The sequence below is a fragment of the Cavia porcellus genome, unplaced genomic scaffold (genome assembly GCF_034190915.1).
Source record: "Cavia porcellus strain 051 isolate PalLab524CR breed Dunkin Hartley unplaced genomic scaffold, mCavPor4.1 scaffold_7, whole genome shotgun sequence".
Classification (NCBI taxonomy): domain Eukaryota; kingdom Metazoa; phylum Chordata; class Mammalia; order Rodentia; family Caviidae; genus Cavia; species Cavia porcellus.
The window spans coordinates 18,025,781-18,042,735 of NW_026947490.1; positions in this window are offsets into that span (position 1 = coordinate 18,025,781).

The window sequence follows — 16,955 nt, forward strand, 5'->3', positions numbered from 1 at the left end:
AGAGACTGTCGTTCTTCCAGTGAACCTGCTTGGCTCCTTTATCAAAAATAAGGTGGTTGAGTGTGTTCGTAGTTGTGGTTGTATCTTCTAATCTATTCCACTGATCTTCGGCTCTGTTTTGATTCCAATACCATGTTGATTTTACTACTGTTGCTTTGTAGTATAACTTCAAGTCAGGGATTGTGATGCCTCCTGCTTTGTCTTTGCTGCTTAGAATTGCCTTTGCGATTGTAGGTCTCTTCTGGTTCCAGATGAAATTTAGGAGTGATTTCTCTAGATCTATAAGGTATGTTGATGGTATTTCTATTGGGATTGCATTGAATCTGTATAACAGTTTTGGGAGAATGGCCATTTTCACAATGTTTGTTCTTCCTATCCATGAGCAAGGGATGTCTTTCCATTTTCTGAGATCATCTTCAATTTCCTTTTTCAGTGTATTATAGTTTTCACTGTATAAGTCTTTCACTTCTTTCGTAAGAGTAATTCCTAAATATTTCATTTTTTTGCTTGCTAATGTGAATAGTCCAGTTTCTCTTATTTCCCTCTCTGTGATTTTGTTGTTCGTGTATAGGAATGCTATTGATTTCTGAGTATTGATTTTGTATCCAGCCACATTACTGAATTTATTTATTGTATCTAAGAGTATTTCAATGGAGTTTAGGGGGTCTTCTATGTAGAGTATCATGTCATCTGCAAACAATGATAATTTAACTTCTTCTTTTCCTATCTTTACCCCTTTTATTTTTCTCTCTTGTCTAATTGCTCTGGCTAGTACTTCCAGTACTATATTAAATAGGAGTGGTGATAGAGGACATCCTTGTCTTGTGCCCGATTTTAAAGTAAAGGATTTCAATTTTTGGCCATTTAGTATGATGCTGGCTGTTGGTTTGTCATAAATGGCCTTTATTATATTGAGGTAAAGACCATTTATTCCAATTTTCTGTAAAGTTCTTATCATGAATAAGTGTTGGACCTTATCGAAGGCTTTTTCTGCATCTATAGAAATGATCATGTGATTCTTATTTTTGGCTTTATTGATATGGTGCATTACATTTATTGATTTGCGTATGTTGAACCATCCTTGCATTCCTGGCATGAATCCCACTTGGTCATGGTGTATAATCTTCTTGATGATTTGCTGGATCCTATTTGCCAATATTTTATTGAGGATTTTTGCATCTGTGTTCATTAGGGAGATCGGTCTATAGTTCTCTTTTATAGTTGGTTCTTTCTCAGGTTTTGGTACTAGAGTAATATTTGCTTCCAGGAATGACTTAGGAAGGATTGCTTCCCTTTCAATTTCATTGAATAGTTTGAGGAGTGTCGGCATTAGGTCTTCTTTATATTTCTTGTAGAATTCTGCAGTGAATCCATCTGGGCCTGGGCTCTTCTTGGTGGGTAAGGCCTTAATTACATTTTCAAGTTCATTAGCAGAGATTGGGTTATTCAACAGTTTTATATCCTCTTGATCTAGCTTTGGTACTTCATATGCTTCTAAGAATCTGTCTATTTCTTCTGTGTTATCAAACTTTTGAGAGTAGAGGTTTTCGAAATAGGTGTTGATGATCCTCTGTATTTCTATTGGGTCTGTAGTGATTTCTCCTTTTTCATTTCTTATTGCACAAATTTGAGCTTTTTCTTCCCTTTTTTAAATAAGGTTGGCTAGGGGGTTATCGATTTTATTTATTCTTTCAAAGAACCAACTCTTTGATTCATTGATTCTTTGGATTGTTTTCTTAGTCTCTATTGCATTGATTTCTGCTCTGATTTTTATAATTTCCTCTCTTCTTTTGGCTTTGGGCTTGACTTGCTCTTCTTTTTCTAGCTGTTTGAGGTGTAGCATCAAGTTATTTATTTGTATTCGTTCTGTTTTCCTGATGTGGGAACTCAGTGCAATAAATTTTCCTCTCAGCACGGCTTTCATTGCATCCCACAGATTCCGGTAAGTTGTATCTGCATTTTCATTTTCTTTTAGGTATTGTTTAATTTCTTCTTTAATTTCTTCTGTGACCCACTGATTACTCAAGAGTGTGTTATTTAGTTTCCATGTGTTTGTGGAATTTTTGCAGTATCTTTTGTCATTAATTTCTAATTTCAGAGCGCTATGATCCGATAATATGCAAGGGATGATTTCAACTCTTTTGCATTTGCTTAAATATGTTCTGTGAGCTAATATATGGTCTATTTTAGAAAATGATCCATGTCCTGCTGAGAAGAATGTGTATTCTGATGTTGTTGGGTGGAACATTCTGTATATGTCTATCAAACCCATTTGTTCACAGGTGTGATTCAGTTCTGTTATTTCTTTGCTCATTTTCTGTCTGGTTGATATGTCCCTTGGTGTCAGTGGTGTATTAAGGTCTCCTGTGACAATTGTGTTACTGATAATTTGAGTTTTCATTTCTGTTAATAATTGTTTTATATAACTGGGTGCTCTGGAGTTTGGTGCGTATATATTTAAGATGGTTATCTCTTCCTCTTGGAGTTTTCCCCTTACGAGTATGTAGTGACCTTCTTTGTCCTTTATGGTCATTGTTGGTTTAAAGTTCACGTTGTTTGCAAACAGAATGGCTACTCCTGCCTTTTTTTGGATTCCTGCTGCATGGAGAATTGTTTTCCATCCTTTGACTTTCAGTCTGTGAGTATCCTTCTGGGTTAGATGGGTTTCCTGTAAACAGCATATGGTTGGATTTTGTTTCTTGATCCATTCTGCTAGTCTGTTTCTTTTGATTGGTGCATTGAGACCATTTACATTAATGGTTATTACTGTTAAATGCTGGTTAATTGTAGGAATGTTATCTCTCTGCTGTTGCATCTTTATCTTTCTGTTCTGTTTAATTATTTGCTTTGCTTAGTGGTTTTTTCCTTTGTGTATCTAAACTGTCTTTCAATATTTTTTGCAGGGTTGGTTTGGTGTTCATGAAGTTCTTCAGCTGTTCTTTGTCATGGAAGTATCGTATTGCACCATCTATTTTGAATGATAGTTTTTCAGGATATATCAGTCTTGGTTGGAAATCATTTTGCTTTAGGATCTGGAATACTTCACTCCATGTTCTTCTTGACTTTATCGTTTGTGCTGAGAAGTCTGCTGTGATTCTGATAGGTTTTCCTTTATAAGTGATCTGTCTTTTCTCTCTGACAGTTTTTAATAATCTATTCTTGTGTTGGATTTCTGGGATGGTGATTATTATATGTCTGGGTGTAGTTTTATTTTGGTTATGACTGTTTGGAGTTCTATATGCTTCACTGATCCTGATGTCAGTTTCTGATCTCATGCTTGGGAAATTTTCAGCTATTACTTCTCTAAATATCCTCCTGACATCCTTCATGTTGTCTCCCTCTCTTTCATTAATCCCTATCATTCTTATGTTATTCTTCTTTGCATCGTCTTGCAGTTGTTGAATTGTTTTTTCCTGATTCCTTGTTATTTTCAAAAGATCTTTCCTTTCCTGTTCACTAGCTGCAATCCTGTCTTCAAGGTCTGAAATTCTATCTTCACCTTCATTAAGGCGGTTTTTACAACTTTCAGTGGAGTTTTTTATTTCCTGTATATCTCTGTGCATCTGCATTATGTATTCTGTTTGTTTCTTATATTGCTCGTCTAGGGATTCTATCTTTTTGTTTAGTTCCTCCAATTTTTTATCTGTGTTTTCTTTAGATATATTCAGAATCTCTTTCATTTCTTTTATCATTTCTTCTTTTATCTGGGAGATTATTTCGAGTTTGAATTTCTTTAAAGCTTCCTGGAGTTGCTTGTCAATTTCAGTGGCTATTGTGTCCGATATATGAGGTGGATGGGATATATTTTCTTCTATATACATCGCTCCTAGGGTTTCTTGAGATGGGCTGGAGGTTTGAGGTTGTAATTTGGTCTTTCGTTTTGTCATTTTCCTATATTTCTGTGTTTCAAGTGTTATTTGAAAGCTTCCTCAGGATCTGTTGAAAATCCCCTTCTATGTTTGGAGCTACTGAGACTCTGGCACCGCGCTACCCCAAGCCATTGGGCCTACAGAACCAGTGTCTCTCCTCTGCCTGCTCAGAACTCCGCAGTTCCAGACAAGCTGGGCCTCAGGGACACTGTGCGCCCACCTGCCCCTTGGAAGCTCCACAGTTCTCCAATCGCAGCCGGGTTAGGGTACTCACCACAGGCCGCAGTGCTTCAGGAACCTGTGGACCCTCCCTGGTTGCAGAGATATCCAGAGTCCTCCAGACACGCAGAGAGGCCAGTGAGGGCACCCCACATCTGCCCAGCTCCTCCTCTGCCATACATTTTTCTAAATCCTCGCAAAAGTCAAGCCTTGAACTTAGCAAAAATGGATATTATTTGCAAGTTATCTTGCTCTCTTCTTATGACCCCGTCATAATTCAATTTGCTATCACTCTTACCCATGTGCTTGCAAACACCGGGACACAATTTCCACACAAACTACACAAGTTTACATTCTTTCTAATTCACCTTCACTATAAAGAGCTACTCAGAATCCAAGGGTGCTTCTGTGAAGTGTCTAGAGAAGCAACTTTTTTACATTTTTGCAGCTGGTGCAATGAAGCCTCGGTTTCAATTTTCAAGATACATACTGTCATGGAGCAAAATACATACTGTTATGGAGCATTGCAGATAGTCACTGTGGTGGCTTCTTCATTAGTAAAAGGGGATAGAACAAAATGGCTCAACAGAATTTCCAAAGGGACACAGTTTTTCACAGATGGGAAACCTAAGATTTAAAGCTACAATTATCATGAAGGAGAAAGAAAAGTATATAAAACTTCTCTATACTGGAAATTATATGGGACCCCTCCAAATGTAAAAAAAAGTATTCCTAGTCTATTATTTAACGAAAGATTACAAAACAACAAAGAAAAATGAAATTCAGAAAGGATGAAGAAAGGTGAACATTTTTAACATGATAAATAGTACAAGAAAAGGAAAGTGTTGGACAAATATTCTGGAAGAACATTAGAACTGGTAAGAACATTAGAACTGTTAAGAACATTAGAGAGTTGTAGGACTAGAAGATTAAGAAAAAACATGCACAAAACATTGGCCATATTTTAATACACAGAATCAAAATAATTCTGATGTATTTTTAAAATTAAATATATGATTTGAATGTAATATCTTTCATAATATGGATCCCACTGATGTGGGTTTTTAAATTTTCGTTTCACTTACAGGTTTTTAGTTTGGGCTGCAAAGTCTGTTCTCAAACAAAATTTAGAACTACCAGAAGAATTAAATAAGTTTTATGCACTTGCAACACAGTTTTAGTTCTACTGAAAAGTTTTTTGACCGGAGCCGTGAGTGATAGAGGCGAGACGATAATGGGGTCGGTTCTCAAAGTTTTATTGCGTACAGCTCAGCCGGACCTAACAAGGTCCACCGCCCTCAAGCCTTCTTCTTCCTCTCCCTCTGGGAGGAGATACATGAGTTTATATGGCGAGAAGCAGCCAATCACAGCATAGCAGGAACTTGGATAGCAATTGGTCACAACCGACTGTTGCTAGGCAGATGATCACTCTTGGCGGGTTAATTACGCGGCAACACGGGCCAACAAGAACCAGGAAGCAGGAGGCGGGCGCCATCTTTGGGGAGCGGCTCACGGCCCCTAACATCTCCTCCTTTTTTATTAATTTGAAAGATAAGTCACGAGGGTCCTCTTTTACTCCTGACCGAGCATCGGGAGGGGAGTCAGGCGGGCCCATTGCTGGGGTGCCGGCCAAACAGGGCGGTAAGGCAAGGGAGAATGTAGAGGACTATACCCTGCTGTGCATCATTTCGTTATATGCATATCCTTGCGCCAGGACCATGCTGAAATGAGTTGTTCCTTTTTCGCAGGGCCAGGCATACATCGGAACGGAACCTGGATGCATATAGACATACATTCCTGTCATCCCCGATGGCCTTGCCTGGGCGGATGACACTGCAGTACCCTTGGTCTCGCATCCCATCGCCACATCATCCCTTTCCTGATCTCCCAGGGCATAAAGGATATTGAGGACCCTCGGAAATATCCGGCCAAACTATATCTGGTGTTCTGCAATGCGCAGCAGATAGGCCGCCACCTGTCCTCCTGTTAGACCTGGCTCAGTCATCTGCATAGCAGCCAGTGCTGTAAGCCTAACCTGTTGCTGCATCTGAAGCAAACGGTCAAATAAGCACTTAATGACCACCAGGCCCACCAGTACCAACACAGCAATAATGGCCCAGGTGGTGAGATTGGGCCAGGAAAACCAGGAAGTTACATAATCCCATGCATCTTTCAGAACTGACAGATCAAAAGTGATGGGTGTGAGTTTAACGCTTTCAATTGCATCGATTCCTTAGTGGACCTCGTCGGAAATGTTTTTGAAATTTGGTAGATAAGTCTGTTTTAACCAGTCAGAAACCTGTTTTGTTTGGGCTGTGATATTAGCACGAGCCGGAGTCACACAAACGTGACGCAGGATCCATCCTTGATCGCAGAACTGGCCCGCGACGTTCCAGAGGGTGTCTATCTCATGTCCAATTTCCTCGATCTCTCTTTGGATCTGTTGAATTGCCTGTGAATTTAGTTCAATGAGGGACTGCTGATGTCTCAACATAGCGGCGGTCTGGTTGGCGAGGTTGTTGACGGTATCCATGGTTAGGGCAATTTGGTTAGTGGTCCAAGCCTGTAAAACCGCGTGTCCTGACCTCAAAAGACACAAGAAACAGAAAAAGGGGGGATCTAGACAAACATAGTTGTGAAGAGACATGGAGGAGTTAGTTTCTGAGCTAGAGGTGGAGGTGTTAGAGAGTGAACCATTAAGTGTAAGAAATGGTCTAAGATCAAGACAAGCCTTTAGCGGGTTGCAAATTTGGTGTCCAGTAAACAGTCGGGCTCCCCCGAACACCCGACTGTCACAATAGCCAGTATTGAAGATCTATGGAGGGCCATCTAACCTCCAACCGGAGGCAGCGTGTTACATTCTGTCCCCCATTTGCAGAAGTAAGACATATAGGACTCATTACAGGTGAAGTTAGCATAGGAGAAGACAAGGGTGTCTTCCTCCAACGGAAAGGAAGCATTAAAGCGAAAGGAGCTTACGGTAACCCGTTTAAATGGAAGCGAGATATTAGAATACCAAGGGGGCACCAGGGGACATGGCAGGAAAGGGGGCCAGAGTGGGAGGATGTCTCCAAAGCCCCCATAAATAGGTGGGCTCGGAATCAGAGCCTTCCGTAACAGGGAAGAGGACATATGAGCAGCAAAGGATGAGAATACTTATCTTTAATGGCTTTCAGCTGTTTGATCTCCAGGGGTTCGTAGTACCCTCCTCCCCCTCTGCCTCCTATTTGTACCGGAAAGGCATGGAGGCCAGAACACTCAAAGGGGAGCCACGACCACACCCTCTGATGGAAGGAACGTCCCCCCCCATGTAGACATGGGAGGTAACCCAGGAAGTAACTCCCCTTCCGGCCAGGGCAGCGCCGAGGGTTGTGGATGCCCTCTAGCGGCCACGGGTGGAGGTGGCAGCCCGGGGAGTAACTCCTCCTCCGGCCAAGGTGGTGCAACAGAGTGCGGTGCCCGGAAGGGGGCAACCGCAGGCTGCGAGGTTGTACAAGGCCAGAAGGACCTGAGTTCCCTCTGCAAGTCGGAGTATCCTGGGCAGGGAGGTGTCCATTTCCCCTTTTTGTCTTCCTGGGCCCTTAGATTCTCCCCTGTCTGAGCCGGTGGGTCACATTTGTCGAAAACCACTTCTTCCTCAGAGCTATCAGACTCTAAGTCGGTATCTCTAGGGCCCTCTTGAGGCCCAAAGTCGGCCGTAACTCCAGGCTCTTCAGAGCATTCGGAGCGGGCTTTATCAAAAACTTGTCGGGCTGAATGGAGCCCAGGAGCATCTTCATCAGTCAGGCATGCCCTGATCATTTCCCATAAGGGTATAACCATCGGATCTAATGGGCCCCTTTCACGAGCATCCCGGAGATCTCCGCCCAATTTTTCCCATGAAGGGAGGGTCAGGGAACCTGTGGGCCAGAACCAGGGGGCTTGTTCGTTAACGAGATCCAGAAACCGGGCAAGGGTGACCCGATTCATAAATTCCCCGAGAGCGAAGCAGAACTCCCAAAGAGTCAGTGAGAGGTTTGCGTGCAGCGTTGCCCATATCAGCGAAGCAAAAGTAAAGCAAAGAAACGTAAAAGGGAAGAGAGCGGCGCCAGCGAATGTGGCGCTCGGGAGTGTGTTAGGTGCATCCACCCAACCCAGGTGACCCAGTACTCACCTGTCCTAGGAAACCTCAGCTGTATCGTTCGTAACCGACCTGGGGCGTCGAGAGGAGGCTCTGCCAGTCTTTGGATGTCGTTGGACCGAGGTCTCACCGTCACTCCTGTTCGCTGCACACCTTGGCCAGAGGATATGCAGGGTCCCCGTACGGGCCACCAGTTGACCAGAGCCGTGAGTGATAGAGGCGAGACGATAATGGGGTCGGTTCTCAAAGTTTTATTGCGTACAGCTCAGCCGGACCTAACAAGGTCCGCCGCCCTCAAGCCTTCTTCTTCCTCTCCCTCTGGGAGGAGATACATGAGTTTATATGGCAAGAAGCAGCCAATCACAGCATAGCAGGAACTCGGATAGCAATTGGTCACAACCGACTGTTGCTAGGCAGATGATCACTCTTGGTGGTTTAATTACGCGGCAACACGGGCCAACAAGAACCAGGAAGCAGGAAGCGGGTGCCATCTTTGGGGAGTGGCTCATGGCCCCTAACAGTTTTTAAAAAAAATTTTTTAAAAAATTTTATTTAAGGAAAAAAAAAAGCAGAGAAAGGGTACAAGTTATACAGATTTACAGAAAAACATAAACCGTAGTAAATCACTAGTTAATGGATTACATTTTGTCATCTTAGAAATAATTGTTCAAGTTACAAAATTAAGGCTTATAAAGTGGACATTCCAACAGTGAGACTGCAAACAGTTCTGTTCAATGATCCAATAAAACTCAGTAATATCATTATCTATCTTACACACCGAAATATACATGCAGTTATATCGTTTAGAGCACTTTCTTTTCCTCTCTTTTGTACAATGACAATTACACATTTTGGGTTTTGTTGCTCCCACAGTTCTTATTACTTTTTTGGAAGAGAGTAGAACCAAAAGTGACATAACAGAACAGTCAGTCAAATCAAAAGGGTGGATGTAATAGATAATGTAAAAGCATAATACTAGGTGATCAACAATGGTTACCATAATGCCTCCTGCTATCTCTAATAGAATTGCCTATATCATTAGTTATAATAAAATTTGAACAAAACAGTAAAGAACAAAACCAACAAAACCAAAACATTGGGGACATTATAGGTCTTCAAAAGTAGATAATAGTCAGCCAGAATGGGCGTCATAATGAATCCCACTATCTTCACAGCTGTTGCCTAAAATTTCGAACCTGGTACTATAAAGCAAACAGAATAGAGGAACATCAGTCAAAACAAGATGGTGAGAGCAATACAGGGCTTTAAATCAAGATAATGGAAAGTCAAAGTGGGTCACTATAATATATCCTGCTATTTTTAAATTTATTTTTCCCTTAATTAAAAGGATTAAAAAAGTAAATAATAAAATGGAGATTGAGATAAAAGAGGGCATAGCAGCAAATCAGCACAGATCAAAACATAACCATTTAAGCAAAATAGTGTTTCACCACAAGATTATCCCAACATAAAAGTAGTTACCATATCGTCTCTTTCCTTGAAATCTTTGAGTATAACTTCATATACTGTAGCATCAAATATATCAGAACAATGTAAAACCATTTAAGAGAATGACAGTATTACAGGGTATTTAGAATCAACTAACAGAAAATGAACAATGGTTTCTGTATAATCTCCTTGTCTATAAAAGGTTTTGCTTATACTATCATATATAATAAAATCCAATAAGATACCACCTATTTAGACCAATGGAGACAGAACAAAATCTTGATGAGACTTCAAAACAAGATGATACTAAATTAGTATTACCTATTAAGACGTCATTTTCTCCAAAATAGCTGTTCCTATCATCCACTCTTCTCTGCCTCATTTCTGTTGAGCTCTTTTTCTGTCATTAGTTGTCAGTTTGCCTTCTTCATTTTGTTTTCTGCTCCATTCATTGTGGCCTCTCTGCCGCTACATCTGGATTTTTTGTATTTTTCTTTTTTAGAATATCTTGCAGTATTCTCTGTAGAGTTGAATTGGTGGTTGCATATTCCCCTAGCTCCTCTTTATCCTGGAAGCACCTTGTTTTTCCATCAATTTCCAGGGACAGTTGTGCAGGATACATCAATCTTGGCTGGAGATTATTATCTTTCAAAGCTTGAATTATTTTTTTTATTTTATTTAAGAGGAAAAAAAGAAAAACACAAAACAAAACAAAGTGGTGTAAGGGTACACGTAATACAGAACTACAAAAAAAAAAAAAAACCATAACAGTAAGAAATCACCTGTTAATAGATTATATATTATCATCTTGAAAATAGTTGCTCAAATCACAGTATCAAAGAATACAAAGTGGACATTCAAACAGGGAGACTGCAAACAGCTGTGTTCAATGATCCAAAAACATTGATATAGTCAGCTATTTAACACCCCTAAACACACTTGCTGTTATATCCGTTAGAGCTCTTTTTTTCCCCCTCTCCTTTTTACAACAAAATTTACACATTTTGGATTTTATTACTCCTTAGTTCTTATTACTTTTTTTTTGGGGGGGGGAGAATACAGTCAAATATGGCAAAACAAAGCTGTCAGTCAAAACCAAGGATAGACATAGCACATGGTGTAGAACAGAGTACAAGGTTATCAACAATGGTTATCAACGTTGTCTCTTGTTTCCTTAAAAAGAATTGTCTTTATCATTAGATATTATAAAGTTGGACAAAACAGTAGAGAACAAGACCAATAAAACTTAGGCATTGTAAACATTACAGGACTTCCAAAGGAGACAATAGTCAAACCAGAATGGGCATCTTAGTGAATCTTATTGCCTTCTAAGTAGTTGCCTATACCTTCAAACTTGATACTATCATACAGAATGGAACAGAGTCTAATCAGTCAAAACAAGATCGTGGGAGTATTACAGGACTTCAAAACAAGTTAATAGGAAATCAAAAAGAGTTACTATTATATATCCTAATTTTTTAAAATTTTCCCCCTTAATTAAGACAAACATAAGAAATAACTGAATAATTTTTTTTAAAGAATAAGGGGGAGATTGAGATAAAACAGGACATAACAATATAACAATAGAGGCCAAAGCATGACTGTTTCAGCAACCTAGTACTTCACCACCATATAACCCGACTTAATAGTAGTTACCATAGTGTCTGTCTTTTTCCTTGAAATATTTGGATAAAACTTCATATACTCTAGCTTGAAATATTTCCATATCAAGAAGCCCAGAATAAAGCCTTTCTAATTAATGAGTGAAAACTTTATAAGGCTTCAAGGCCACCTAATGGGGAATCATGATTACCACATATTTTTATATATTTGAATCATTACTTACATTAGGGAAACTATTCGGTATTCACACATGCGAGATTGATTTATTTCACTTATGAGTATGGTCTCAAGCTGCGCCCATTTATTGATAAATATCTCAATGTGATCCTTCTTTATAGCTGAATAATACTCCATTGTATAGAAATACCACAACTTTTTTATCCATTCCTCAGTTGATGGACACTTGGGTTGTTTCCAAGATCTGGCGATTACAAATTGTGCTGCTATAAACATAGGTGCACATATATCACTGTGGTATGATGCTTTCAGTTCTTCTGGGAATATGCCTAGAAGTGAAATAGCTGGAATAAATGGGATTTCCAATCCCAATTTTTTGAGAAATCTCCAGACAGATCTCCACAAAGGCTGTACCAGTCTAGACTCCCACCAGCAGTGCAGGAGAGTTCCTTTTTCCCCACAGCCTCTCCAGCATTTGTTGTCGGTTTTCTTGATCCTGGCCATTCTTTCAGGAGTGAGATGGTATCTCAGTGTGGTTTTAATTTGCATTTCTCTAATGACCAATGATGATGTGCATTTTTTCATGTATTTATTTGCCATTTGCATTTCTTCATCTGAGAATTGCGTATTCATCTCAGCTGCCCATTTTTGGACTGGATCTTTGAATTATTGGAGGTCTGAGTTTTTTTAATTCTTTATATGTTTTAGACAAGTGTCCCTTGTCTGAGAGAGAGTTCACTAAAATCTTTTCCCAGTTTGTGGGTTTTCTTTTCACTATGCTGGAAATTTCTTTTGACATGCAGAAACTTTGTAATAAGAAGTGGTCCCAGTTATTGATTCTGGGAAGTATTTCCTGTGCGGTTTGAGTCCTGTTCATGAATTCTTTACCTACTCCTATGTCTCCAAGGTTTCTACCTAATTTGTCTTCCAATAGATTTAGTGTTTCTGTTTTAATATTCAGATCTTTGACCCATTTAGATTTTAATTTAGTACATGGTGATAGACATGGGTCTAGCTTTAGTTTTCAGCAAACGGAGAGCCAGTTTTTCCAGCACCATTTATTAAAGAGACTGTCGTTCTTCCAGTGAACCTGCTTGGCTCCTTTATCAAAGATAAGGTGGTTGAGTGTGTTCGTAGTTGTGGTTGTATCTTCTAATCTATTCCATTGATCTTCGGTTCTGTTTTGATTCCAATACCATGTTGATTTTACTACTGTTGCTTTGTAGTATAACTTCAAGTCAGGGATTGTGATGTCTCCTGCTTTGTCTTTGCTGCTTAGAATTGCCTTTGCGATTCTAGGTCTCTTCTGGTTCCAGATGAAATTTAGGAGTGATTTCTCTAGATCTATAAGGTTGGTTGATGGAATTTCTATTGGGATTGCATTGAATCTGTATAACAGTTTTGGGAGAATGGCCATCTTCACAATGTTTGTTCTTCCTTTCCATGAGCAAGGGATGTCTTTCCATTTTCTGAGATCATCTTCAATTTCCTTTTTAAGTGTATTATAATTTTCACTGTATAAGTCTTTCACTTCTTTTGTAAGAGTAATTCCTATATATTTCATTTTTTTTGCTTGCTAATATGAAGAGTCCAGTTTCTCTTATTTGCCTCTCTGTGATTTTGTTGTTCGTGTATAGGAATGCTATTGATTTCTGAGTATTGATTTTGTATCCAGCCACATTACTGAATTTATTTATTGTATCTAAGAGTCTTTCAATGGAGTTTAGGGCGTCTTCTATGTAGAGTATCATGTCATCTGCAAACATGATAATTTAACTTCTTCTTTTCCTATTTTTACCCCTTTTATTTATCTTTCTTGCCTAATTGCTCTGGCTAGTACTTCCAGTACTATATTAAATAGGAGGGGTGATAAAGGACATCCTTGTCTTGTGCCCGATTTTAAAGTAAAGGCTTTCAATTTTTGGCCATTTAGTATGATGCTGGCTGTTGGTTTGTCATAAATGGCCTTTATTATATTGAGGTAAAGACCATCTATTCCAATTTTCTGTAAAGTTCTTATCATGAATAAATGTTGGACCTTATCGAAGGCTTTTTCTGCATCTATAGAAATGATCATGTGATTCTTATTTTTGGCTTTATTGATATGGTGGATTACATTTATTGATTTACGTATGTTGAACCATCCTTGCATTCCTGGGATGAATCCCACTTGGTCATGGTGTATAATCTTCGTGATGATTTGCTGGATCCTATTTGCCAATATTTTATTGAGGATTTTTGCATCTGTGTTCATTAGGGAGATCGGTCTATAGTTCTCTTTTATAGTTGGTTCTTTCTCAGGTTTTGGTACTAGAGTAATATTTGCTTCCAGGAATCACTTAGGAAGGATTACTTCCCTTTCAATTTCATTGAATAGTTTGAGGAGTGTTGGCATTAGGTCTTCTTTGTATTTCTTGTAGAATTCTGCAGTGAATCCATCTGGGACTGGTCTCTTCCTGGTGGGTAAGGATTTAATTACATTTTCAATTTCATTAGCAGAGATTGGGTTAGTCAACAGTTTTACATCCTCTTGGTCTAGCTTTGGTACTTCATATGCTTCTAAGAATCTGTCTATTTCTTCTGTGTTACCAAACTTTTGAGAGTAGGGGTTTTCGAAATAGGTGTTGATGATCTTCTGTATTTCTATTGGGTCTGTAGTGATTTCTCCTTTTTCATTTCTTATTGCATGAATTTGAGCTTTTTCTTCCCTGTTTTTAATAAGGTTGGCTAGGGGCTTATCGATTTTATTTATTCTTTCAAAGAACCAACTCTTTGATTCGTTGATTCTTTGGATTGTTTTCTTAGTCTCTATTGCATTGATTTCTGCTCTGATTTTTATAATTTCCTCTCTTCTTTTGGCTTTGGGCTGGACTTGCTCTTCTTTTTCTAGCTGTTTGAGGTGTAGCATCAAGTTATTTATTTGTATTCGTTCTGTTTTCCTGATGTGGGAACTCAGTGCAATAAATTTTCCTCTCAGCACGGCTTTCATTGCATCCCACAAATTCCGGTAAGTTGTATCTGCATTTTCATTTTCTTTTAGGTATTGTTTAATTTCTTCTTTAATTTCTTCTGTGACCCACTGATTACTCAAGAGTGTGTTATTCAGTTTCCATGTGTTTGTGGGATTTTTGCAGTATCTTTTATCATTAATTTCTAATTTCAGAGCGCTATGATCCGATAACATGCAAGGGATGATTTCAACTCTTTTGCTTTGTTTAAATATGTTCTGTGAGCTAATATATATGTTCTATTTTAGAAAATGATCCATGTCCTGCTGAGAAGAATGTGTATTCTGATATTGTTGGGTGGAACATTCTGTATATGTCTATCTGTTCACAGGTGTGATTCAGTTCTGTTATTTCTTTGCTCATTTTCTGTCTGGTTGATCTGTCCCTTGGTGTCAATGGCGTATTAAGGTCTCCTGTGACAATTGTGTTACTGATAATTTGAGTTTTCATTTCTGTTAATAATTGTTTTATATAACTGGGTGCTCTGGAATTTGGTGCATATATATTCAAGATAGTTATCTCTTCCTCTTGGAGTTTTCCCCTTATGAGTATGTAGTGACCTTCTTTGTCCTTTATGGTCATTGTTGGTTTAAAGTTCACGTTGTTTGCAAACAGAATGGCTACTCCTGCCTTTTTTTGGATTCCTGCTGCATGAAGAATTGTTTTCCGTCCTTTGACTTTGAGTCTGTGAGTATCCTTCTGGGTTAGATGGGTTTCCTGTAAACAGCATATGGTTGGATTTTGTTTCTTGATCCATTCTGCTAGTCTGTTTCTTTTGATTGGTGCATTGAGACCATTTACATTAATGGTTATTACTGTTAAATGCTGGTTAATTGTAGGAATGTTATCTCTCTGCTGTTGCATCTTTATCTTTCTGTTCTGTTTAATCATTTGCTTTGCTTAGTGGGTTTTTCCTTTGTGTATCTAAACTGTCTTTCAATATTTTTTGCAGGGTTGGTTTGGTGTTCATGAAGTTCTTCAGCTGTTCTTTGTCATGGAAGTATCATATTTCACCATCTATTTTGAATGATAGTTTTGCAGGATATATCAGTCTTGGTTGGAAATCATTTTGCTTTAGGATCTGGAATACTTCACTCCATGCTCTTCTTGACTTTATCTTTTGTGCTGAGAAGTCTGCTGTGATTCTGATAGGTTTTCCTTTATGAGTGATCTGTCTTTTCTCTCTGACAGCTTTTAATAATCTATTCTTGTGTTGGATTTCTGGGATGGTGATTATTATATGTCTGGTGTAGTTTTATTTTGGTTATGAGTATTTGGAGTTCTATATGCTTCACTGATCCTGATGTCAGTTTTTGATCTCATGCTTGGGAAATTTTCATCTATTACTTCTCTAAATATCCTCCTGACATCCTTCATGTTGTCTCCCTCTCTTTCATTAATCCCTATCATTCTTATGTTATTCTTCTTTGCATCGTCTTGCAGTTGTTGAATTGTTGTTTCCTGATTCCTTGTTATTTTCAAAAGATCTTTCCTTTCCTGTTCACTAGCTGCAATCCTGTCTTCAAGGTCTGAAATTCTATCTTCACTTTCATTAAGGCAGTTTTTACAACTTTTAGTGGAGTTTTTTTATTTCCTGTATATCTCTGTGCATCTGTATTATGTATTCTGTTTGTTTCTTATTTTGCTCGTGTAGGGATTCTATCTTTTTGTTTAGTTCCTCCAATTTTTTATCTGTGTTTTCTTTAGATATATTCAGAATCTCTTTCATTTCTTTTATCATTTCTTCTTTTATCTGGGAGATTATTTTGAGTTTGAATTTCTTTAAAGCTTCCTGGAGTTGCTTGTCAATTTCAGTAGCTATTGTGTCCGATATATGAGGTGGATGGGATATATTTTCTTCTATATACATCGCTCCTAGGGTTTCTTGAGATGGGCTGGAGGTTTGAGGTTGTAATTTGGTCTTTCGTTTTGTCATTTTCCTATATTTCTGTGTTTCAAGTGTTATTTGAAAGCTTCCTCAGGATCTGTTGAAAATCCCCTTCTATGTTTGGAGCTACTGAGACTCTGGCACCACACTACCCCAAGCCATTGGGCCTGCAGAACCAGTGGCCCTCCTCTGGCTGCTCAGAGCTCTGAAGTTCCAGACAAGCTGGGCCTCAGGGACACTGTGCGCCCACCTGCCCCCTGGAAGCTCCACAGCTCTCCAAGCACAGCTGGGATGTGGAGGCGGATGTAGCCTCCCCAAACCTGCCTCTCCACTTCACTGCACCCAGAAGCCTGGAGGGTCCCAAACAGTCTTGGCCGTGGGCAGAGTGTGCTGAGCACTCACCATTGGCTGCAGTGCCTCCAGAACCCACAATCCTCCCCTGCCTGCTGTGATATCCACCATCCTCCAGACATATAGGGAGGCCGATGCAGGTGCCCCAGATCCGCCCAGCCCCTTCTCTGCACACTGATGGTGAGGTGCTGGAGTCCCAAACAGGCTGGGCTTAGGGCATAGCATGCACCCGCCTTCTTTTTGGAAGCTTC